Here is a 24,380-nt window from a genome sequence, read left to right on the forward strand (position 1 = left end):
AGAGGATTACCCCTATGTCCCTTATGACTTGAAAGTACACAGGAAAAGTGTGTTCATTTGAAAGTGCCATTTAAACAGCCATTTCTCGAAGTAGACCCACGTTGAAGGAAGCAGTGTTTTCAGCTGATGAAGTTCAACTTGTCCAAGACATTTTCAATTACCTTCTTAGGCATAGAGATATAGCTGGTGTTGAAGTGACACCTTTACTGGTTTTAGTTAGCTTCAAAAACACTAAATCAGAAAACGCAGGGCAAAGAGAACAATTTTGCTTTTTGTGGGTTTGCCCACACACACTCTATTTCTTATGAAATAACCTTAGGCCTTAGTTCAGGAAACTGGTTGTGGACAAGTGGAATGTCAGAAACACACTTGATTGTCATTGAAATAGACAGAACTCAAGGCACAGTTAAAATTAGAAATGTAATAGCTGCTGCTTCATATAGGGCCAGTCAAGTGGGCAAGCAGGGCTGTTTGGTAAGGAGTACAAAGCACAGTGATTCACATGATCTGGTCAGTTTAGAAGACTGTGAAACAATGATCCCTATGATCTTTCCCTTGCTCATCCAAGGACTCTATTCACACCTGATTAGAAAAGTTATAGTGTGGTTTTAGGCAAAGAATTCCGTATTACTTGATTTTATGTATTTATACCAAACCTTCTCCCCCAGCATTCCCTTTTAGCCCAAAGAAAGTTATAGAATCAATTGCATTCAGTAATGAAACAATATTTGAAAATATTTTGCCTATTTTCTTCAAGCCACTGAAGTAAAATAAAAGTAGTTGCTTATATTTTTGGTTTGTAACACTTCCAGATTTACCAGGTGTCTATTCCCCTTCAAGAGGAAGAAAACCATTTCTTTCAGAGTTCTTCACTTAAATGACAAAGAATAGTAAGGAGAATAGTAAAAGGCTGTCAGACGTGGTGCTTAACTAAACATCTTGAACAATATAGTTTAATTTCCTCGTGATTCATCTCAGGAACTTTAAGAATGTCTTCCACATCCAGGTTGGTGTCCTCTGTCTACTACAATAGAGTCTTTCTTTGTGTCTTCTCATTTTTGTTGAAACTGAGGTTTTCCTATGGAAAGTTATGGTTTTAAGACTTTTACAAATCCTGAATAAAAAGGGTTTTCAGTGGAAAAATTTGCAACTTTACTTATGATAGCATTTCCTCCAATTAATCGTAATTTCTTTTTCCTTAACTTCTGCAATAAAATTTATGAAGTAATATCTTTGCTGACTACAGCAGATAATCCCAGTTTATGAATCTATAAAGTGCAGGGAATAAAAATAAACAGTATTGGTTTACAGAAATAATAAATCTTAACCCATATAGAATGAAATAATATTTTCCCATTTATTTGAATAATCTGAAGCTACATACATGGCAGTGCCAATTATCTAGTGTTACAGTTTTGAAATAGCATATGAAATCACTGCATTTTAACTTTTGTATATGTCTGCTTAAAAGAGTTTCAGAACATGGTATGACTGAATTATCTACTGAATAATGGGTGTAGCAAAGTTCTTTCTAGTTATAAGCAATATCTGATAGTTTGGAAAATATTTAACCAGTTTATATATATACTGCATATATATATAAATACACTGCAATATGCATTTATGATTATGCAAACATAATGTTTTGAAACAGTATAGGTGTTCTTGTATTGCTGCATAGCAACTACAATTCTATTATGTTTATCTACTTGCTCAAACCCTGTAATGGCCAGTTCTGTTAAGTTGGAGTTCACTGTGGAAATATGAGCCAGAAAAGCACTAGGTAAATCTTACAAAAGAGAAAAGGGTTAAATTCACTCTATCCATTAATATCTTACACTTTTTCCCTGAAACTCTTTGGAAAAATTCTAGTGCTATATTGAAAAATAACATCTAAAATTTCAAATGAATCAGCTTGGTTTTGTTGGAGATAAAGGGCATAAAAGTAGTTACAGGCGAAGTGGTTATTTCCAGTAACCGAATCTGAAGACTTAAGTGTATTCCTCCAAAAGCACACTGTAATATTTAGTCAGCAGTTCAAAATGGAGTGCCCCTGATTTGCATGAGAAACCTCTGGAAAAATACCACAGGGACTTACATTACACAACAAGGCTTTTAAAAAGTCAAAGTTTGGCTCATGAATTTAACTAGTCCATATTAAGGAAATAGATGCAAAAGAGACGTTTTCAGCATGGAAATTTATGTCGGATATACTCAATGAGTGCAGACATTCTGTCCTGTTCCTGCACATAGGGCATAAATAATTATTTACCATTGCTTTAGGTATCAAAGAGAAACACTGAACACACGAACCAGTCCCTCAGGAGTTTTCAGCATTCACAAGCTTCTTATTTATGTACAGATAAAAGGCACCTGAAGCTGTATTTCATTAGAATAAAAAATGACCTTCAGTGACCAATAAGGCTAATCAAAGAAAAGTTTTTCCCAAAGGGCATAGCACTACCCACATTTCACTTCAGAGGTAGTCAGGATGGATTTAGGTAACAAGAATGTGTTCAGCCTTCCTCAGAATTTTGTCTGTTAATTATAGTGCATTGTGTACACTGCATCTGTGCTTGTGTACAATAGGATGCAAATGAAAAGAAATTACAAGACTATTTTTAAAAGTTAAACAAAACTGTTTGATAGTGCAGCACTCACTAAATTGAATATAGCACTAAGCCCACCTGGTAACATAAAGTCTCGGAAATAATGGTGGTAGGACCTAAAGAGGCAACCTGTTAGATTAAAGTAAGACAGTGCTTTTTGAATGCAGAATGCATGTTTTGCTGACCTTTCTGCATTAAACGTAGGAAATTGTTCTCAAATCTGCCTTGCTTGGATCTAATCGTGTAGACACCCTTTGCCATGGACTGCATGCCACAATAAACAGGGACAATCAATAGAACCTTATGCCTATAGTATTCCATGGAGCTCAATAATAAATTTTCTATCCATCTGCCTGATTAGAACATAAAGCATTGTCATTTCTCACACTTGGATCTGTGAGTTGTAGAATGCTAATGTTTATTATTGCAGTATCAAGACCTGTGTTGGGCCCATCCAATTTTTGTGGACAATAAAATACTACATTTTGACCATAAACTTGGGTCGCATAACCTTGGTTTCTTAAAAATATCTCAAAGAAAACATATCTGTAGTGCTTTGGTTTTGTATTTGCTGTGGTGGATGTTAAAAGCTGCTTGATATCAGGGTAGTCCTGGTGAGATAGGTTGTTCAGGAGACACAATCAGAGATACATGATTAATACACCTATCCAAAGTACTTATATAACTCCTGTTCTCAAAGTACGGAACACCATGTGCTCTTGTTTAGCCTCATAAGATCTCTGAAAAGTAGAGGCATACTCTTCATCTCTATTTCCATAAAACTCAGATGCAGGTAATCTAAATGCAGGAGATCCATGAAGTCTCTAACAAAGCAGAGACTGGAACACAAATCTCCATAAAGTTACCTCTTTGCTGGACTCTCCTTTTTCTCATTTCTCTAACTATGAAGTTTATCTGTCTAATTAATATCATTCTGTGCTACATATTTCTCCATCTGCTGTAAGAATTGGCAGAGAGAAAAGAAAGTTAAGAGATTCTGGAAATCTGAAGATGAAGGGAAATAAGAAACTTAAGCAACAGAGCTGCCAGGAACAAGAGAGGAGGCAGAAGTAACTCAGTTCATAGAGTGTGGGTTCTTATATTTCTTTAGCCCAGTTCATACTGTGCATCATGGTCAAAAGGGGTAAACAGAAGAGCATTCCAAACTGATGTCAAACAGGATAGCGATGTTTCACAAAACAGGAAAAACAGTAGCAGCAAAGAGCCTCTTTTCCACTGAAATGAATTGAAAAATGCATAGTGTGTCAGACTGTTCACTCTCCTAGCTTAGATTGCTCAATATCTTTTTCTCTTTCTTTCTTTTGTCTCATTTTACAAAAGAAATCAAACAAAGAAGTTGGCTTAGCTTTCCTTATTGCTGCTTCATTTTCTGTTCTTCTGTTAAGAATCACTGCCCTTCTACTCCCAAAGCCCCCCTGATGGATAGTTCAAGAAAAGGTCCAGAAGCAGACTAAACAGTTTGAGTTGCTTTGATGATTGATGGCACAGGAGCCAGAAAGCTCCAAAACAACTTGCTGCTAACAAAAATACAGAAAGGCTTTACTGGCTTCATTAATACAGATTGCCCTTGTTTTGAGCCCACCTGAAGCCTCTGAACAGAAATTCAGTCTCTCAGGGCAGGTTGTTAAGAAAGAAGACAGTACTGGGAACTCTCTGAGTCTGTTCCCTCCCATACACAGTTCAAAGGCACTGTCAGTCTTTACGAATTTAGAACTTACACAGCCAAGGTTGTGGATCTTACAGCTGTGACAATGGTGCTAAAGACATGTGCCTCCAAGAACAATCCTCTGCCCCAGATCCCAGGGACAGTGACATGACTTGAGGTCCCCTCCAGCTGGAACTATCCACAGTGACCTTCCTTATCATCTACCCACACTTTTTCTGAGCCTCATGTAGCACCTGACAGTCCTTATACATCATTATTAGCATTTTATAGGGTTTTTTTTAGTTCGAAGTGCCTGCAACAATCCTATTAATCATTATACCTATTCAGCTTTAAGTTAGTTTGTCAGTTATTGCAGGAATTGATATAAATTAATATAACTGAAAAGTCTTGGCTATCTAGTGTGAGACATCGTGGCTTCAATGGTTTTATGGTAATTTCAGCTTACTGTGGATTGGGCCTCTTTCAGCTGCTGCTGCTGCTGCACACCTCCAGCCTAGGCACAAGGAGAGAAATGCTTCCCTAGGAGGTCTTCATCTGTCTAGCTTTTCCAAAAATCTCTTCTGTGCTGCTGTGTAAGAAGCTTTGGTGGACCATAGCATTGCAGTCAGAACCCAGTATCCCACTTATCCCAAATGCATGGTTCTAGTGGGTAAGAGCTGTCTTGCTATCATAAAAGAAGATGAATGCAAAATTCAGGTTGTGTGGCACCCAACCTCCTTGGATTGGGCATTGAGAAAACTGGAACATTACATACTAGCATTTCTAGGACTATTACCCTCTTCATCCTCCCCCATGCAGCCAGCACAGATACAGAGAGTTCATCAGCGTGGCTTCTTGATGCCCTGTACGCAATAAATTCATCCCTTGCCACTTCTTTTAACTAGAGAAGAACTACCAAACTAGAAAGTCTATCGCTTTGTTATTAGTTACCACTGCCACTAACTGACTAAGGCAGATGCAGTTTTATAAAACAAAGTCCAATATGACTAATTATTTATTGTAGAGTTTTGTTTGTTCTGTGAGGAGAACTGGGCACAGTTCTGCACTGGGCTCTGGCAGTGCACTTTTCTCTTGTATTGGTTTTGTGTGGCAAGGTTTTGGTAGTGGGGGGGGGGGCGGGTTACAGCGGTGGCTTCTGTAAGAAGCTGCTGGAAGCTTCCCCTGTGTTCGAGAGAGAGCCTATACCAGCCGGCTCGAAGATGGACCTGACGCCGGCCAAGGCTGAGCCAATCAGCGACAGTGGTAACGCCTCTGTGATAACATTTTTAAGAAGGAAAAAAAAGTTGAGACAGGGAGAAACAGCCGCTGGAGCGAGGAATGAGAACATGTAAGAGAAACAACCCTGTGGACACCAAGGTCAGTGAAGAAGGAGGGGGAGGAGATGCTCCAGGCGCCGGAGCAGAGATTTCCCTGCAGCCCGTGGTGAAGACCATGGTGAGGCAGGCTGTCCCCGTGCAGTCCAGGGAGGTCCATGGTGGAGCAGATATCCACCTGCAGCCCGCGGAGGACCCCACGCCGGAGCAGGTGGGTTCCTGAAGGTGGCTGTGACCCAGTGGGAAGCCTGCGCTGGAGCAAGCTCCTGGCAGGACCTGTGGACCCATGGAGAGAGGAGCCCACGCTGGAGCAGGTTTTCTGGCAGGATTGTGACCCCGTGGGCGACCTACGCTGGACCTACGCTGTGCTCCTGAAGGACTGCACACCGTGGAAAGGACCCATGCTGGAGCAGTTCATGAAGAACTGCACACCGTGGAAAGGACCCATGCTGGAGCAGTTCATGAAGAACTGCACCCCGTGGGAATGGCCCACGTTGGAGAAGTTCGTGAAGGACTGTCTCCCGTGGGAGGGACCCCACACTGGAGCAGGGGAAGAGTGTGATGAGGCCTCCCCCTGAGGAGGATTGAAGCGGCAGAAAATATCGTGTGATGACCGTAAACCCCATCCCCATCCCCCTTGTGCTGCTGGGGGGGCTTGGTGAAGAAATCCGGGAGTGAAGTTGTGCCCGTGAAGAAGGGAGGGTTGGAGGGAAGGTGTTCTGAGATTTGGTTTTATTTCTTATTACCTTACTCTGGTTGATTTGTAATAAATTGAGTTAATTTTCCCCAAGCTGAGTCTGTTTTGCCCGTGACGGTAATTAGTGAATGATCTCTCCTGTCCTTATCTCGACCCGCAAGCTTTTTGTTATATTTTTCTCTCCCCTGTCCAGCTGAGGATGGGGGAGTGATAGAATGGCTTTGGTGGGCACCTGGCGTCCAGCCAGGGTCAACCCATCACACTCTTTAGCTAAAGACCTTTTGGGTCTTTAACAGTGTCCTGCTATGCTCTTCCTGGCATCATGTTTTTCTCCTGGCATCATGGACTGCATCATGTACTTCATGAGGCAATAAAACAGAAGCAAAAAACTATGTGGGGCCTATGACAGAGCTGTACATGCAAGCAGAGGCTGCTCTTCCTTTCCCACCAATCTATCTGTATTAATTATCAATATCAAATACATAATCTGGAATCCACATACCACTGAAAGTAACAGAAACCAAAAAGGCAATTTGACTGTCTGCCCCTTTGGAATTTAATTTCTTCGGTAAAATATATATTTTTACTTAAGTGGTTATCTGAATTTAAAATAATTTCATTTTCTTTATTTACAATATTAAAGGCTTCTGACAGTAACAGCGCATTTAAAGTTTTAGACCTGTGGCATCCTTATTCTGTTTCTAATTAAGCCTCAATTATAAGGCATGATGCCCTGGCCATGTTTAAGTCCCTTTCCCAAATGCATAACTTTGGATTTACAGTCACCTTTGGTAATAGGTAATTAGTTTAAGATCAATATTTTAGTTAAAGGAAAAACGCTGAAAATAATTGAATTCAATAATTCCCACGCAACCAGTGTAGCTATTTTGGGCTGAATTGGCCGCTTTGGAATACCCACTCTGGCTGTATTGCACAAGTCAGAGATGTCCTTTGACATTCATTTGTTCCAAATACTTCTTTGTGCCTGTTCTGGGGTTTTCTAATAGACACATTCTCCCTCCCCACTTATGATAAGGGACGAAAATTGGACTGCAGTTCCCAAGGCATTTAACAGTACAAATATAGTCTACAATCAGACTATGCACCATCAGGACGCAGGCACTGTTACAAAGCCTTTTCTGTACCATAAAACTCATAACATCTGCCAAAGCAGCTGATATTGACAGACCCTTTCCACAGTCCTAACTACCTGGAAGTGTAGCTCAGGGAATCCATTGCAGCCTAAATGGGCGAATGTAAAGGTAGATGACATACTCTGGAGAGAGTCAGGTTACTGTATGTAGGTGCTTAGCTGAACCCCCAGAGAGAAGGTAAGCTCATAACTTAGTAATCACCAATGCTATTCATTCCCTTCTTTTCTTTTTGCCCCCTGCAGTCATTATACCTGACTGTCAGCAGTGAAAGACTGGATTTTTTTTTTTTTTCTAGAATCTATAGTTATTAGCCTAGGTGTAGCATCATGAGATGCAGGCTTTTGCTCATGCAGGTGACATTAAGTCATCACTATAGCCACCTCCGACCTTAGGACTTCAAAGTACCAGGTAGACTGATGACCTCTTTGCACTGTGCGCACCATGCATTGCACAAACACTTAGTGCACAGGAGATTTAGAGTCCAAGTAAACACAATGGCCAGAAGGTAGGGAAAGAAAAAGAAGCATGATTAGAGCCTTGTTAGAGATAGCAACAGAGTTTGGGGTGCCCAGCTCCTAAGCCATTAAACACTGCTGTCACTCTCATTTTAGCCCAGTATTAAAATAATAATAATAATAATAATAATAATAATAATGCTTTAGATATTTTTTTTTTCCTGAGCTGCTAATTTTCACTGGTACCCTCCACCTCCTTGAAAAACCTCACAACAGCATGCCTGAAGGGAAAATGTATCTTTGCAAAATCGTTTTTCTGAAGGAGTGACACAAGGAATGAACCACCACAATCAGATCCTGCGAGCAGTGGGAGGAGCGGGCAAAAGGAATGTCTGCAGAGTAATGATGTGGGCAGCCTCACTCCATTACTTTCAGTACAATTGATTCTGATGTATCCATTATATCACCCTCACTAAAAAACAGTGAGGTGGTTTCCTTTTCATCCTCTCCCATAATGACTAAGAATATAAACTTCATTTCAACATGGATGCACTTCCTGAATCAAATATGAGGTGTTCAGCTTGTCAGCAACTGCGACATGATCTTGCATAGCAAATTACAGCATCATTTCAAAAGGCTGTCTTTTCTGTTCTTTCTTGTCATACATGCAAACACCAAAATAATTTATAAGAAACATTATGTTAATTTGTGGGACTTACCAGAAAAGGACAGAAAATTTTAGTAGGGATTATAAATTAACACCACTGTAGTTATCAGGAACCTCTGTATTCTACTAGAATTTTAAACATGTGCTTTGGCTTCCACTGAAGTCAAATGCAAAACTAAGAATCAAACTGGCCCAGAGTGAAGTTTCATGTTGTCTTGGCCATTGGCTGAAAATTAGGATAGCTATTACAGTAGTTATGCAGCTGGAAGTATTTAAAGAAAACAGCAGGAAGCACAAAAGATTATCCAGAAGAAACAATTCCAGATTAACCCTTCTAATGCATTAAAACTCACTATACTGCCCTTGCTCTGACTTGGAAGAAGGTCAGACTTTAAAAAAAATAATAATTTTTTTTTTTAAATGTGGTTTTCATTAGTAGAATGTGTTTTGTGCAACTGCCATGTCACAGAGAACTAGATAGCAAGGGTGAACAGTAACAATAGCCACATGAAAATCTCTGTATCCTTTCTTTTACCCTCTGTCTATTTTGAAAATTATATGCTGCCTTAAGCCATGTTCCTCGCATAAATACTTGCTGAGAACATGGTACAACCTACTGCAGACATAAAGTATTGAAAAAGGAATAACACGGAAATTACTACAACACAGGGTCTATGCACCGTGGAAGTCCCACTTGAGCACTGAAAATAAGGTTTTAATTGTAACATAAGTGTTTCTGCTCTGCAGAGAGAGAAATTTCGCTGAAAGAGAGCTGCAGGTCTGCACAATTAACATCAAAATGAGCCAAGGAAAAGGAAACATTTATATTAGGCTATGCTTCACTTTTTCTGTGTTTTTCAGCACACTTGTGAGACACTGCTTGAAAAACACTGGTAACTGGTTCCTAGAGCAACTCTCTGTTGTGTAAAGAACACTTATTTTTGCAAGGCCCAGCCAATGGGTTTAATTTGAGTGAACTTGCCACTGGATTTTACAGTGTCTTCTGCTGTATCACATATAACTTTTTTTCCTAATATTTTAGGTTGTAGTGTAGAATAATTACATGAGCCCACTTTAGCACTGCTTTCCCGAGTGGTACTATGTGTAAGAATTTCTTATGGTCTCCCTTCCATATTGTATTGTCTTTATATTTCTACTAAGCCAAAAAGGGGACTTCATGAGTGAACTCTGTCCTGCTACACAGAGATATATTCCAGTTATTGCAAGGTTAGTGAGACTGAACGGATGCCAAGATTTCTGCCCCACCCTTGAGTGCATCACAAGGAAAACAGTTTAAATGACATTTTGCAATTTTTTTTCAACATCTGGACTACAAGGCCCAGGGTCTTTTTTTCAAATTGTCTATTAACATTTCACAAGGCAGCAATATATATTTATTTTTATAGTCTCGTGTTCCCTGCTGGAACAATTTCCTCTGACACAATTTCAACACTTCCTCATTGAATTTTTACTGCTCCAGTGAACAGTGCCAAAGGCTTTACCCAATGTAACCTCATAAGCATCTTCCCACTCATAGTTTCACAGCACTGAGATTAAGAGTAGGTTTTTCAAAGCACTTAAATGACTGAGAAGTTTACATACATTTTCTGAAAAAGAAGTGGGCATATAATAAATTCCATGAAAGCCAGCAGTACGTCTAACTCACTTTCACAATAGTGAGGCAGCTTTCCATTAGTCAGCTCAAGCATTAATAGCTATCTAGCTACAGCAATATGGAGTGCAGGTTTTGCAAAGAAGCCTAGAAAAGTTTTGGGCCATGATTAAATTGTTTTTAATTGTTATTTAAAAGTTTTTAATTGTTATTTAGTACATGAGACTAGGGCTATCCCTTAACTGCTGCTAAAAATTATAGGTAGTCTGCTATGAGCATCACACCTTGGAACTGGGGTCCCTTCTTCTACTGATAATAACCTGCACTGTGCTCTCCACATTGCTACTTTATGTTATTGGAAAACCAGTGTGAAAATCAGTTTTAACCTTACCGCAGCACATGGATAATTTTGGTTTTCATTCTACAGCCTTGGTCTCCTTTCTCTACAAAGTCCTTCAGATCATCTCGTCTCTTTTCCTTGCAGTTTACTTGCTCTCAGATTTCTACCACCTTGTCCTCTTTCCTAACATGTATTTCTTTCAGGTATTAGCAGTCTCACTTCTAACTCTCTCCTTCACAGGGTATTCCTCTTACCTCCTCAGATTTGCTCTTTTTTCTCATCTTAACGATGATCCCTTTCACATCTCTCCCTAATACACAGCCTGCCAACACATAAATACTAAATATTTTTGCTGAGAGTAATTCCAGTAACGAGCAGGGCAGTGGAAAGGGTGGTTCATTTATAGAATATGCAGGCCAGCAGGAAACTCTGTGATATTTTTTTTTTTTTTTCTTCTAAAGGAGGAGAAAAAACCAAAGGTATAATTGAAAAACAGCAAGTGGCTTAGACACACAACAGCATTACCATGCTGGAAAAGGGTTGAAGCTAAAATGTTTTGTCTTGCTGTCTGTCCCTGGTAGGCAGGGACACGTACACAGTCAGTGTCTATGACACAATGGATCTGGTTAAGTCACAGTAACTCAGATTGTCAGAGCCATCCATCTCCAGGTCTCCTCTGCGTCTTTCCTATCTCCTACATATACTCTTACAGGGGTGTGCCCAACTGCTTCTTTCTATTCTTAAAGGGATGGGAAAGACATGTCAAATACATGCCTTAATCCAAAATCCCATGACTTCTCAACCAAAACCTGGCAACAAATAATAAAGTAACGTATGTGGAGTATAGTAGAGCTTCAGAACCCTAGTTCATTGCACATTGTGCCAGTCCCTAGAAACAGGAGGGGATCACCTGTGCCCTCAGGTATTTTCAGAAGAGACTGAGGAAGGGAGAAAGAAGCACAGACCAGTGGAGCGCCCAAAGCCAAGCTGTACATTTGCGGCACAGTCAGAGGTACATCCCGGCTTCCCAGTATCCTGGCTCAGGACTGGGTACAGACAGAGCTCATATGAGGGAGACACTGATAATTAATAGATCTGTATCTCAGCACAGAGGCCAGCATAATTTTCTAGGTAGGAAGTCAGGTCAGGGAAAGAAAGGATTCATCCTCCTTCTCAAGCAGACACAGCTTAGCACCTGCTTTGGTAATACACTAGAATATTCATGAACACCATGCTCATATACTTTGTCGGACAGGTAATTTGACATCCCTCAGACTCCTTGCATTACCTCACCTCTCTCCAGCAGACTGATATCCAGCAATGTTACGCTGCAATGCTGGTGTTTTGTAAGAGGCACTGACTATGCAGAATGCCTTCCATTTCACCAACAGTTCACTTCATCACTCCAGACTGCCTTCTTCTTGTCACCAGCCTCTGTGCTTCCTCTCTACTGAAAACTGTTTTCTCTGCCTGAGGCAATCTTAACTATCAACCTATTTTTTTTTTAACTGCCAAAAAAAGAAATCACTCTGTTCCTAACAGTCCTTAGTATCCGCCCTCTCCAGCTCAAATGCCTGCCTGCTTCAGGCACGTTTCTCCTGTCACAGTCTCTCTCCAGCCCCAGGATCTTTCATTTGTCTGATTCCAACCACGTACAGCCAGAGACATTGTTCCTTGTAGGAACAGTTGCCCTCTTTGAGATAGGCACACAAAGCAGCAACAGCAGTCAGCTGTGAAGAAACTTGGAGTCAAATGAGGATGTAACAATAGAGATAAGTGGAGACAAAGAATAAAATCCCCAGTCACAAGGTAGGCTAACGCTGGCCAGGCAGTACCTCCAGCCAGATCTGGATCTGAGGATCTGTTTCTTTTTTTTACAATTTGACACTGTTTTACATAGCTCATCATGCCAACAAAGTATTTCATTTGAATTTTATCAGGCACTGCAGGCTGACACAATTAAATCTAATTAGCAAATCCCTCTGCTCCTGAGCACCTAATCCAGAAAGATTTTACCGTCTAGTCTTAAACTAACTATAGGAACTCAAGTTATTTCAGCCATTACAGCTTTGATAATACCCTAGAATTATTTACAGAAATTGGATTTTCACTGTTTCAAGTACATTTTCAAGAAGCACCCACCCAACACTTCATGCAGATTTTGTGAGACCTACATTAGCCATGGACCATGATGTCAACCAAATAGCTCTCTCAAAAACTGCCAGACCCAAGTTCTGCCAAAAAAAAAAAAAAAAAAAAGCAAATTCTGTTCTCTCCAGGCACTCTGGGCTTCCCAGAGGACTGACTGCAACTGCTAAGGGTGTGTAGGGCTTCACAGCACAAACATGAATCCTTAGACTTCCTTGGGAAGTTATACGGCTGCCAGTGCACCCAGCAGGGCTGGGTCGTGCTGTGAGGGGCCGCGAAACAACTCTGTGGATCCTGGCTCTGATGTTTCCTTCCCTACGGTGAGCTTAAATACCACTGCCTGAAAATGACAAAAGTGCAAGTCACAATGGTAGTGAAGTCAATAGCTGGAAGCAAACAAGTTACAAGAGAGAGATTTATATTAAATACTTATACAAATAACTTCGTGTGATATTATGAGCTTTCATATTTATTTATTTAAAACCAGTCAATGATTCAAATTTGTCTCTTCTTTGTAGACAACAGCAATGAACATAAGGCAGCAAATCAGGTATCCACCATTTGTTCTTATTGTGTCTTCTTCACAAAAAATAATCTCGTAGCTATGTAATTTTCATCAGCCGTAGCCAGATCTGAGGTAATTCACTCAACTTCACTGCTTAGGTCTGATAAAAGGAGAACACATAATTATAGCAGATCAATGGCATAATATATTCAATACTGTTACTAGTACAAGCACATCTACTTAATAATCAGTTGACTTAACAGGGGTTTTTAATTAAATATTAAAATGAATTTTATGGCTCTGGAATATGAGAACAAAAAGCACCATACAAATCAGATCAAGACCACATCTTTGTAAGTGGTACTGGGCAAAGGAAACTGTTATGAATTCAATAAAAATCAGAATTAAAAAGGTAGAAACACATTTCCCCTTAATCATCAAAGTGAATAAACTCCTGACTTGGCTGTATTAAAGAACTGAATTAAACATATTTAAAGTCACAAACAAAGACTTCTAAATTTGTATTTATATAACACTGACCATGAACTCAGGCCTATACAGACGTAAGTCAGTCCCTGCACTAAATATATTTTAGCAGATAAAGTCTTTACCTCTGTAACTGGTTGCACATGCCATGAGTTTATTTTCAGAACTGAATCCTAACTAGGATACTGAGTGTTAACACACACTTTAATTTGACCAGGAAAGTCATGTTAGTCTATTATTGACGTATTTGTTTGATATGTAGAAAGCTCAAAATGATTTTCTAGAAAGGGTCAGAAGAAAAGTAAAAAAATATTTTATGGAAACTACACCCACAAGAAATTCGTACTTTTTCATAATATTTTTACATAAATGAAAGATCAGCATAATCTTATTTCTCATTCTTGTTGTAGCTTTTGTCCCAAGACTGCAACACTTGGTTGTAATGCTTGTAATAGCATGCATACTTTTGTTTTATAAGCCAGAAAGTTTTAATCTTGAAGTATTATGATACATCACTGTCTAGCAATAAGTTATTGTTCTCTTTCTGTATGATGCTAAAGTTGTAAAGCAAGAAAAATTAAAAGCCAACAAACCTGAACTAACATTTACTCTTGCTCTTCTCCAGAGAAGCTATTTTCAACCTTTTTTTTTTGTTAGTGGACACTTAAAAAGATTCTAGGAGGGGACAGAATTTACATAGTGAATATAAAATTACTATAATTCTGAAACTTGTTTTGTTGTTCTTAATTTACCTTTCACAGCACACTCAGAACTAGGCTATGGACACTCAAGGCTATATGTGAGCTGCAGACTGAAAACCACTGTTGAATATAGAGCACTAGGAATTAAAATAATTTCACATCATCACTGTAGCCAGATTAAGAAGACAAAATCTACATAAATATACCTTCAAATCCACAAGTGTGAAGGGAAATAAAGGCATTTTTTCAATTAATAAAACATTCATTCCTACTCGCAAATTACATTCCATCAAGTGCAGCTGCCCCTTTGCCTCAGGAACTAAATCCAGTTCAGCAATACCTGTGTCAGGAAAGACTTCCTAATTCCTCAGTAATATTTCTGGTCAAAAAAAGAGAGATACTGGGACCTCCCCCAACTTGCATTATGTCAATGGGTCAAGCCTGACCTCTGCACTTGCTTTGAACCTGTGCTTCCATTATTCAAGGCAAGGACTCTGATCCCTGAGGTTTTCCAGCTGGAAGAACATTCCCATGCAACACAAATTCCCACATCTGGATGCACATCTGTGTCCTAAACATGCACTGGAATGGGATCTGGTCATATGTGGACACCCATGTACAAGCTCCTTGGCAGAGCAGGACTAGGGGACATGTTGTGGGGAATTCCCACCTTGTAGTCCACTCATAACCCTCACTTTCAGATTCTTTGAAGAGTCCTGGTTCCTCTAATAGGCGTTGTTTGAAATGTTGCAAAGGCCTGAGGTGCAGAAAAACCATTGACTATCTCATCATGCATCTTACAATGCACTTTACCTGCAAAATTTTTTATTTCTTTTTGTTGTTGTTGTTGTTTCTTCCTGGCACAGCAGTTTTAGTAGATCTTTTCCCCTTCTTCATAACCTAGCAAAATAAGTCTTGATATTATGATACCAGAAGAGAGAAAACAAGGCCAGGGACTGAAACTCATTACCATAAATTATAATATACTTCCTTCCCTTGAGGTCTCAATTAAAAGCAGTACAAGGTATTAAGGAAAAACAAAACAAAACAAAACAAACAAAAAAAACCCAAAACCTGAAAAAATTTCAGAGGAAATATTTAAAGCTGAACTTTAGCTTTGTTCTTGCTATCCTATTCCCAGATTTGTCACAGATTTCAAAGAAATCTTGCCAGCTAATATTGCTGAAGAATGTTTTATAAACATTTATATTTATCTAATTCCCTCCTTACTCTTACCTCCTCCAACACAGTTGGAATAGTATGTTCCTTTGTTCATAATTAATTTCTTCTTGTTTTACAAAAATACAATGGAGCAGATAAATAAAATATTTGTGAATCCAAATAATGCCCAATATACACAGTGGCTTCCACCTCACAGGCTGATTTTGTTCACTGGCCAACCACACCGAAATTGGGAGGGCAAATTGACAGAAATCATAAAGATTTCTTGCCTGGAGCTTACTGGGAATTACTGGAGCACTGGCTGCATTCCAGAGCAAGTTCTACAAAGATGAACTCTTCTTGTAAGACAATGAGTTGCCAAGTTCTCTTGAGATTTTCCTTGCTTTTTTTTTTTTTTTTTCATCACCAACTCTACTCTCAACTTTTCTCTTGCCTTGCTTTTGGTTTGTTTGTTGTTCTTTTTTTTTCCTGGTTGGTGCCAACAACTTCGCCTTCCTACTCATTTCTACAGGCCTATAGCATGGACAATACCTTCAAGTCAGATTTTTTCCTAGGTTCTCACATCCAGAAGGATATTTTTCTACCAATCGTCTCCAAGATACTGGGTCTTTTTTGTCTCTCTTTCCATAGTAAAGCTCTTATCTCATAGCTGAAACATCTGCTTCCCTTCAACTTTACTCTGTCCATGCTTGTTCAAAATGATGCCTGAAGCATCAGTTTCCTGCTCTTATAGGCCTTGAAACTCGCCCTCTGCCATTCTGGTTGAGTACTCTGAACATAGGGCATATTGTGAATTGGAAGAATCTCACTAACTATGCCAATTCTGTAGGATCCAGGAGATCCAAAGTCTAAATGCATGCCCTGCATATGTTTTGACTGAAGGGCAAGAGATAAATTTGGATGTATACAAACTGTGGCTGGACAATGTCATTCTCCCTTTGTGTTTTTCCACATGCCTCTCTTCCATTCCACCAAACCTCATGCCTATTTTGTCCCAATCACCATGAAATATCAACCTCTGTTTCCACTACTCCATTGACCCACCCGTTCTGCTTACCAAATTTCCACAGTAACAGTTTCATGCTACTCCAAGGCTTCCCCTGAGATGCAGGAGGAACTATGTGTATGCACTTCTGAAAATTTCTCCTTTCAGTGTTTAAAAATGCCCCCCCCCTTACACAAATATTGATGACTTAAATTTAGCAATTAGCAGCCTGAGTCGCTGCTTATCAAAAGAAGAAAATACTGATTCTTTTGTTCTTTTCACTATCTATATACTACAGCTATCTCTAGCTGATCTTTAGACTGTAAGTTCACTGTGAACAAAACAGTGACTCTCTTTTATTTGATTTTTATGAAGAATTTACTACAGAAGATTTGTTTCTGAGGCTTGGGGCAAAACTTGCTAAAGTCTGTTAGCTTTTAAAAATATCTGTTTATTTATGCCAGGTTCTAAAGATGATATCTGGAGACAGAATATCTATCATCTGAAGAGACGTATTTTTGGTATCACTGATGATGGTTTGAACTAAGGAACAGCATTAAATTCTATCTTTAAATGGTGTGAAACCTGTTCTACAGTATCTGGTCTGGGAGACAGGTCCATCATGAAGTGTATGGTGCGTATTCAGACAGTAGCCAGGTCCAAACCTAACTTGATCTAAGGTGGCAATGTTTTTTTTCATCCTTGCAAAGTCTGAGTTCTGATCATGTGAACAATCTCTTTTCCTGTCTAAAACTGGCTGAAGGTATGAATGGGGGGGTGTGTCATTTTGGACCCAAGCCTGTTATTTCTCATCCATTCAAGGGGAACTTTGCCAGCCTGACATCTGCAGGAAACTCTTTCTTTTTTTTTTTTTTTTTAAATTTGGGTTTACTTTTAATTTAGATTTATCAAGGCCTCCTTCCCATCTGCAACCTTTTTTTTTTTTCTCAGTAGTTACTACTCACTGTTAATAGTTATCTGTAATAATCAGGGTTTGCTTTTGGTAACAAACTGACAATTCACATTATAGAGTATTACTATATTTCCATGAAAATGCCACAATTCCCAATATGTCATCTAAAATTCTAATTCCTAATAGGTTAAGGTATACAAACATACCAATCACTTATCTAAATGGAATCTCTGTCTCTCAAATCTGCTGTGAATAGATCTTAATCCTAAAGAAAGTCAATGACCTCTGCAGACCACTGTATATTTTGTATTTTACTATGCTAATTCCGCTCCAAACAGCCTTTCAGTATTGTTGAGCAACAAGATAGTTTATCTTTTTAAAAGAACAACAACAGTAACGATAATATTTCCCAATTTCTAAATTTTCAGGTTCCACTAATTCCTTGCCTTGCCCCACATTGCATAACCTTTACTGAAACTATTGACAGGATCAAAGATCTTCAAAAGACAGTATAAACTCGGCAGACTTTTATCAAAAAAAGATTTTTCAAACTGTGTGAAAGAGCAACATTAGAAGCAAGGAAAATTCATTAGTTGTGCCTCTAGTCAATCATCTAACTGAATATGAATATGATTGATCCACTTTATCAGCAAAAGTAAAGATGTTATTTCTACTATCCCTGTCTAACAACAACATCAGGGCACATTGCAGATCTTTTCCCTGTGTTTCAGTTTTCCAAACATTGAAAAAGTCTGCTGCTTTTACTTGTGAGAACATCTGTTTCATCATGCAGCCATTATGCCAACACTGTTTTTAATCTGTTTGTTTGGGGGTTTTTGTGCTCTGTGGGTGGGTCTAAATATTTGCTGATGTGACTGTTAGTGTTTCCCTCGCTTCCATTTTCAACATCGTCACACAATGCAAGTAATAAAATCCACAGCCAGTGTAATTTTTCCAAACAATTTGTTATGACTTTGGGTTTATTTAAGTTTCCTCCTAATTTACCTCCAGTTTCCAAGTTACAGTGACCACTGACTGTTTGCTTTATTATATGATTCCTTCTTGAAAAAACTTTTCATGGAAGTTTGTACTGAAATAATATACTGGCTTTTGCCATTCATCCAGCTTTGTTTTGCAATGATTTGTGAGATGAGACATTAATAAAGTTTGCTTCAGGGATACTACCTCTTTCATCCTTCTGCCGGTGAGCATCTGTGAGAATAAAGCCCATGCGAAAACAGCTCACATACCACAAGCTGTCACATGTCCCTTGTAATCTGTCTCTGCTGCAGAGTGCAGTGCAACTTTCTCTGTTTCTTCTATAAACCGTGGCAGAGAATGTAAATTTTTTGTCCATCCTTTTGTATATATACGTAATATAATTTCTCCTGCTCGTCATCCTCAGCACATACTCTCTTCAGCATCGCTGCTTTCTGCATTTTCAGCATGGACCTAATCTGGAGAGTCAGCAGCTTTCTTACTTTCCAAACTACCACACCATGTCTTTCCTCTCCTCCCACTCTGATGGCAACGTGTAGAGAAAAGAAACCATTGATATCAAAAGCTTATAATTTTGCTACATTTTAGTTAGCACTCTGTAGACTGCTGAAGCTCCTTCTTGCAACACTATTGCTCCAGTTAGCTACAGCTAGGGAGGAAGTAACTGATGCTTGTAGTGCCCCTGCTGAGACTTCGCAGAACTAAGTTCTACATGAGACAGATAAAACTAACAAACAGGTCTGTCTCCTAACAGAGTTTTCAGCGACACTGTTCTCATCAGCTCAGCTCAACATGCAAAGATCAGACCAGGAACTCAGACTCATTTCCTACTATATAAATTCAAATATATAATTCAGATTAATTGCTATAAATATGACTTTTTTTATTCAGTGCATGTATACAATACACACACCAAAGTCAATAACCGTAAAAATAAATTCCATAAGAATCCATTAGAAAATCCATGGATTGGACTATCAGTTATGTTTTGCTCTATAGTGCTCCCCAAGGTCCTTCCCATGACATGCTCAAAGAGAAGGATGATTTTCCATTATCCCTCACTCAGCTGATACCTTTCACTACAACGCTTCATAATTCAGTCTTCGGGGATTCTCAAACATTTGATCAGATGCACAATTTTTCACTAGCTTTTCTTGAATTCTTCTCTTGAATGGAACCAACATGAGCAGTACTTGACATTTGTTATTAATGGAGTTCAGTGAAACGCAAAAGAGCAGGATAACTTCCACCACGTTATCAACTTCAGGAATTGATTTATCTGACAGGAAATACCAAATGCCTGCAAAAAACTATGAAGTTTTGGAAAAGAATGAATTTCATAATGATTCAGGTGCATATCTGGAGATAGAAGTAAACTAGGCAATGCATGACAATCTCATAGAGTTTAGGGTTCTTCAAAACTTTCTTTTCCAGTAAAAGCTGTTGAGAGCTGTAGGATGCAGTTAAAGCAGCTTTGTTTTCTTGTTCAGGTTGCTGCTTTGCAATCACTGACATTTCTTTTGCATAGGTTTCCTCTAAATTCTACAAACTTCTTGTCTGCCTTTTTAATACAATCTTACAGTTTCAGAGAAAGGCACAGTCTGATTTCATAAAATGGTTTGGGTTGGAAGGGACCTTAAAGATCACCTAGTTCCACCCCCCCTGCCATGGGCAGGGACACCTTCCACTAGACCAGGTTGCTCAAAGCCACATCCAGCCTGGCCTTGAACTTTTCCAGGGATGGGGCATCCATAACTTCTCTGGGCAACCTGTTCCAGTGTCTCACCACCCTCACAGTAAAGAATTTTTTCCTAATATCTAAGCTAAATCTACCATTTTTCAGTTTAAAACCATTATCCCTCCTCCTATCACTACACTCACTGTTAAAAAGTCCCTCCCCATCTTTCCTGTAGGACCCCTTTAAGTACTGGAAGGCTGCTATAAGGTCTCCCTAGAGCCTTCTCTTGTCCAGGCTAAGCAACCTCAACTCTCTCAAGCTGCCTTCATAGGAGAGGTGCTCCAGTGCCCTGATCATCTTTGTGGCTCTCCTCTAGACCCGCTCGAGCAGGTCTATGTCCTTCTTATGTTGGGGCCCCAGAGCTGAACACAGTACTCCAGGTGGGGTCTCACCAGAGTGGAGTAGAGGGGAAGAATCCCCTCCCTCAACCTGCTAGCCACACTTTGTTTTGATGCAGCCCAGAATGAGATTGGGCTGTGAGTGCACATTGCTGGCTCATACCCAGTTTTTCATCTGCTAATACCTTCAAGTCCTTCTCTGCAGGGCTGCTCTTAATTCACTTGTCACCCAGCCTGTATTTGTGTTTGGGATAGCCCTGACCCATGTGCAGGACCTTGCACTTGGCCTTGTTGAACTTCATGAGGTTTGCACAGGCCCACCTCTCAAGCCTGTCAAGGTCCCTCTGGATGGCATCCTTTCCCTCCAGCATGTCAACCGCACCACACAGCTTGGTGTCATTGGCAAACTTGCTGAGGGTGCACTCAATCCCACTGTCCATGTCACCAGCAAAGATGTTAAACGGTGCCAGTCCCAAAACAGACCCCTGAGGAATGTCACTCATCACTGCTCTCCACTTGGACATCAAACCATTGACCGCAACTCTTGGAGTGTGACCATCCAGCCAATCCCTTATCCACTGAGTGGCCCATCCATCACATCCATGTCTCTCCAATTTAGAGACAAGGACGTCACGTGGGACAGTGTCAAACACTTTGCACAAATCCAGGTAGATGACATCCATTGCTCTTCCCTTATCTAGCAACACTGTAACCCCATGGTAGAAGGCCACCAAATCTGTCAAGCACGATTTGCCCTTAGTGAAGTCATGTTGGCTGTCACCAATCACCTCCTTATTTTCCATGTGTCCTAGCTTATGTGGTGGGTTGACCCTGGCTGGATGCCAGGTGCACACCAAAGCCACTCTATCACATCCCTTCCTCAGCTGGACAGGGGAGAGAAAATATAACAAAGGGCTCATGGGTTATGATAAGGACAGGAAGAGATCACTCAATCAGTTACTGTCACGGGCAAAAGAGACTCGACTTAGGGAAAATTAACTTAATTTATTGCCAATCAAACCAGAGTAGGGTAATGAGAAATAAAATGAAATCTTAAAACACCTTCCCCCCACCTGTCCCTTCTTCCTGGGCACAGATTCATTCCCGAATTCACTACCTACCCCCCAGCCCCCCGAGTGGCGGCTGCAATTTCTGTGCCGCAGCAACTTTTTTTCCCCTTCTTAAAACTGTTCTCCCAGAGGCAGTACCACCGTCGCTGATGGGCTTGGCCTTGGCCGGCGGCAGGTCTGCCTTGGAGCCAGCTGCCATTAGCTCTGTCAGACACAGGGGAAGCTTCTAGCTGCTTCTCCCAGAAGCCACCCCTGTAGCATCCCTGCTACCAAAACCTTGCCACGCAGACCCAATACACTAGCATAGTTTCCAGGAGGATCTGCTCCATGATCTTGCCAGGCACAGAGGTGGGACTGACCATCCTGTAGTTCCCCAGGTTTTCCCTTTTTCCCTTTTTAAAATTAGGGGTTACGTTTCCCATTTTCCAGTCAGTGGGAACTTCCTGAGACTGCCACAACTTCTCAAATATGATGGACAGTGGTTTATCCACTTCATCTACCAGCCCCATCAGGACCCGCGGATGCATCTCATTGGGTCCCATGGACTTGTGCACCTTCAGGTTCCTTAGATGGTCTCTAACCTGATCTCCTTCTACAGTGGGCAGTTCTTCATTCTCCCAGTCCCTGCCTTTGCCTTTTGTGACTTGGGCAATGTGACTGGAGCACTTGCCAGTGAAGACTGAGGCAAAAAAAGTCACTGAGTACCTCAGCCTTCTCCATGTCCCAGGTAACCAGGTCTCCCATTTCCTTCCACAGAGGACCTACATTTTCCCTAGTCTTCCTTGTATCACTGACATTTGCAGTTTAGACGAAGGAGAAATGGGGAAAAAAGGCATTGTATCATTCATCATTATACTCGCTCTGAAGAGCCAGAAAATTATGCTCCGGATGCCTGAGACTTGGGAAGTGCAGTTCTTCCCAGTGGGGAAGCAGGAAACTTGGCAAGTGCGTGCACTCAGTTCTCCTCAGTTTCTGGCTCCAGCCTGTGCTTACTGCTCAGCTCCCCACCTTTTCTACAACTGTCCTAATAGAAAAAAATTCTTACCAAATGCCTCAAAAAAAAAAGTAAATAAGAGATGACAAACTGTACTTTAGACAAAAATATAGAAATGCCAGTAGCTCCTACTGAAAAGCTAAAGAATGCTCAAAGAGCATAGTCTGAGGATGTGCAGCCTTACTAGGACTTTTTACACAACTCTTGAGGCCATTTGCTTGTAGGTTAAGTGTACGAATACAGGAATTGCTAGGTGAAGGCCAGAACAAGGTCTGTGGGCAGGACTCAGCATAGCAAGTGATTACAAACAAGTAGAGTGCATATCTAGAAACACACCAAAGGCAACTATTCGAGATGTGACTAGTTTGGTTCCTGATGTATGTTTATCACTACTCCCTGTGCTCAGATTTATTTTTTTGATTAAGGCACCACAACATGCCCTGAATTAACACACTTGTGTATCTTAATGAGTTTTAGCCGTGCTAGGGTTTTTAATGCATATATAACATGTGAAAGGCCTTCCTGCTATACAAAACTTATTGAAGCCACACTAGGAACTACTTGGAACATATAAGTTAAGTAAATCCCTGTCTCCTCCCCTTGTTTTATTTCTGTAACTTTCTAGGGTGGATCAGCTGTTAAGCTTTTTAGTTTGGGGGAGAATCCCAAGGAAAAGATTACTGTGATATATGCATTATTGAGGAAGTAATTTGCAGAAAAGGGAGACATTTATACACTCCTTGGCCAGCTCCTGGGTTATTCAGAGTAACTCAGAGCATCTGACAGAGGTCTGTTTCAGTGTCTGGGTTTTATCTGCCCTAAAGCACTGAATAAAACACAGGCTGGTCCTAACTGATGCGAATCAGAGCCTCTTAAACATATACTTCTGTAACACTCAGAGTTAGATGCTCAGTCTAATTCCCCCAGCGTACAGCATAGCAACACTCAGACATGATAAGCAACAGTACTCAGGACCATATTTAGATCCCCTCTCAAATAAGTGATTGCCACACTCTTTGTTCAGTAATCAGAATTCTTTTCAAGCCCCATAAAAACAGTCTTTCTTGCTCACACACTGAAGACTTTCAACCTAAGCTGTAGCTTAAAGAGCTTTTTTCCTTTTGAGCCAAGTACTTCCATGTGACTGATTTAAGCAGAATTCTCATCCTCCCTCTTTAATCAAAGTACGTAAGCTGTTATACCTCATCGGTCATTCAGATTTCTCTTCTCTTTTATTCATTTTTATCCCTGCTGTGGGAATGACACCTGCTCTTCTTCCAGCAGCTGTCTCTTTTTCCAAACCTGCTCACCAGGATACAGTACATCAGGGTGCAGTATACATGCTGTAGGGATGGTTTGAATTACATATCAAAAGTCTCATGAGAGAATCATTTGTCAGGAAAACCCTTGTCAGGACAGTCTCAAAACTAAACCTGCACATTCTCTTGCTGGCTGTCAAGAGGACCACAAATCTCTACAACTCGAAGAAGTCTATTAGTACTAAGAGCCATCCAATTCTGCTGACCAATGGCAGCTTCTCATTTATCTCTGGATTTATACCACTTACCAAACCAAACAGGGAAAAAAAGCATTTGCAAAAACTTCTCTATGCAATTATGGGACAGCTCAGCACATGTATCTAAATCTATCCCAGTCGTGCCTATCCCATTACAAGCCAGCTAAATCCCTGAACAAAAATGTTCATTTCAGATAGCCTATCAGGTTTACTGACACTGAATGACTTCATCTAATCATATTGGATTTCTTAGTGGTCACTACTTAAATTT

The sequence above is a fragment of the Haliaeetus leucocephalus genome, unplaced genomic scaffold, assembly GCF_000737465.1.
Source record: "Haliaeetus leucocephalus isolate CR32 unplaced genomic scaffold, Haliaeetus_leucocephalus-4.0 Scaffold135, whole genome shotgun sequence".
Taxonomy (NCBI): domain Eukaryota; kingdom Metazoa; phylum Chordata; class Aves; order Accipitriformes; family Accipitridae; genus Haliaeetus; species Haliaeetus leucocephalus.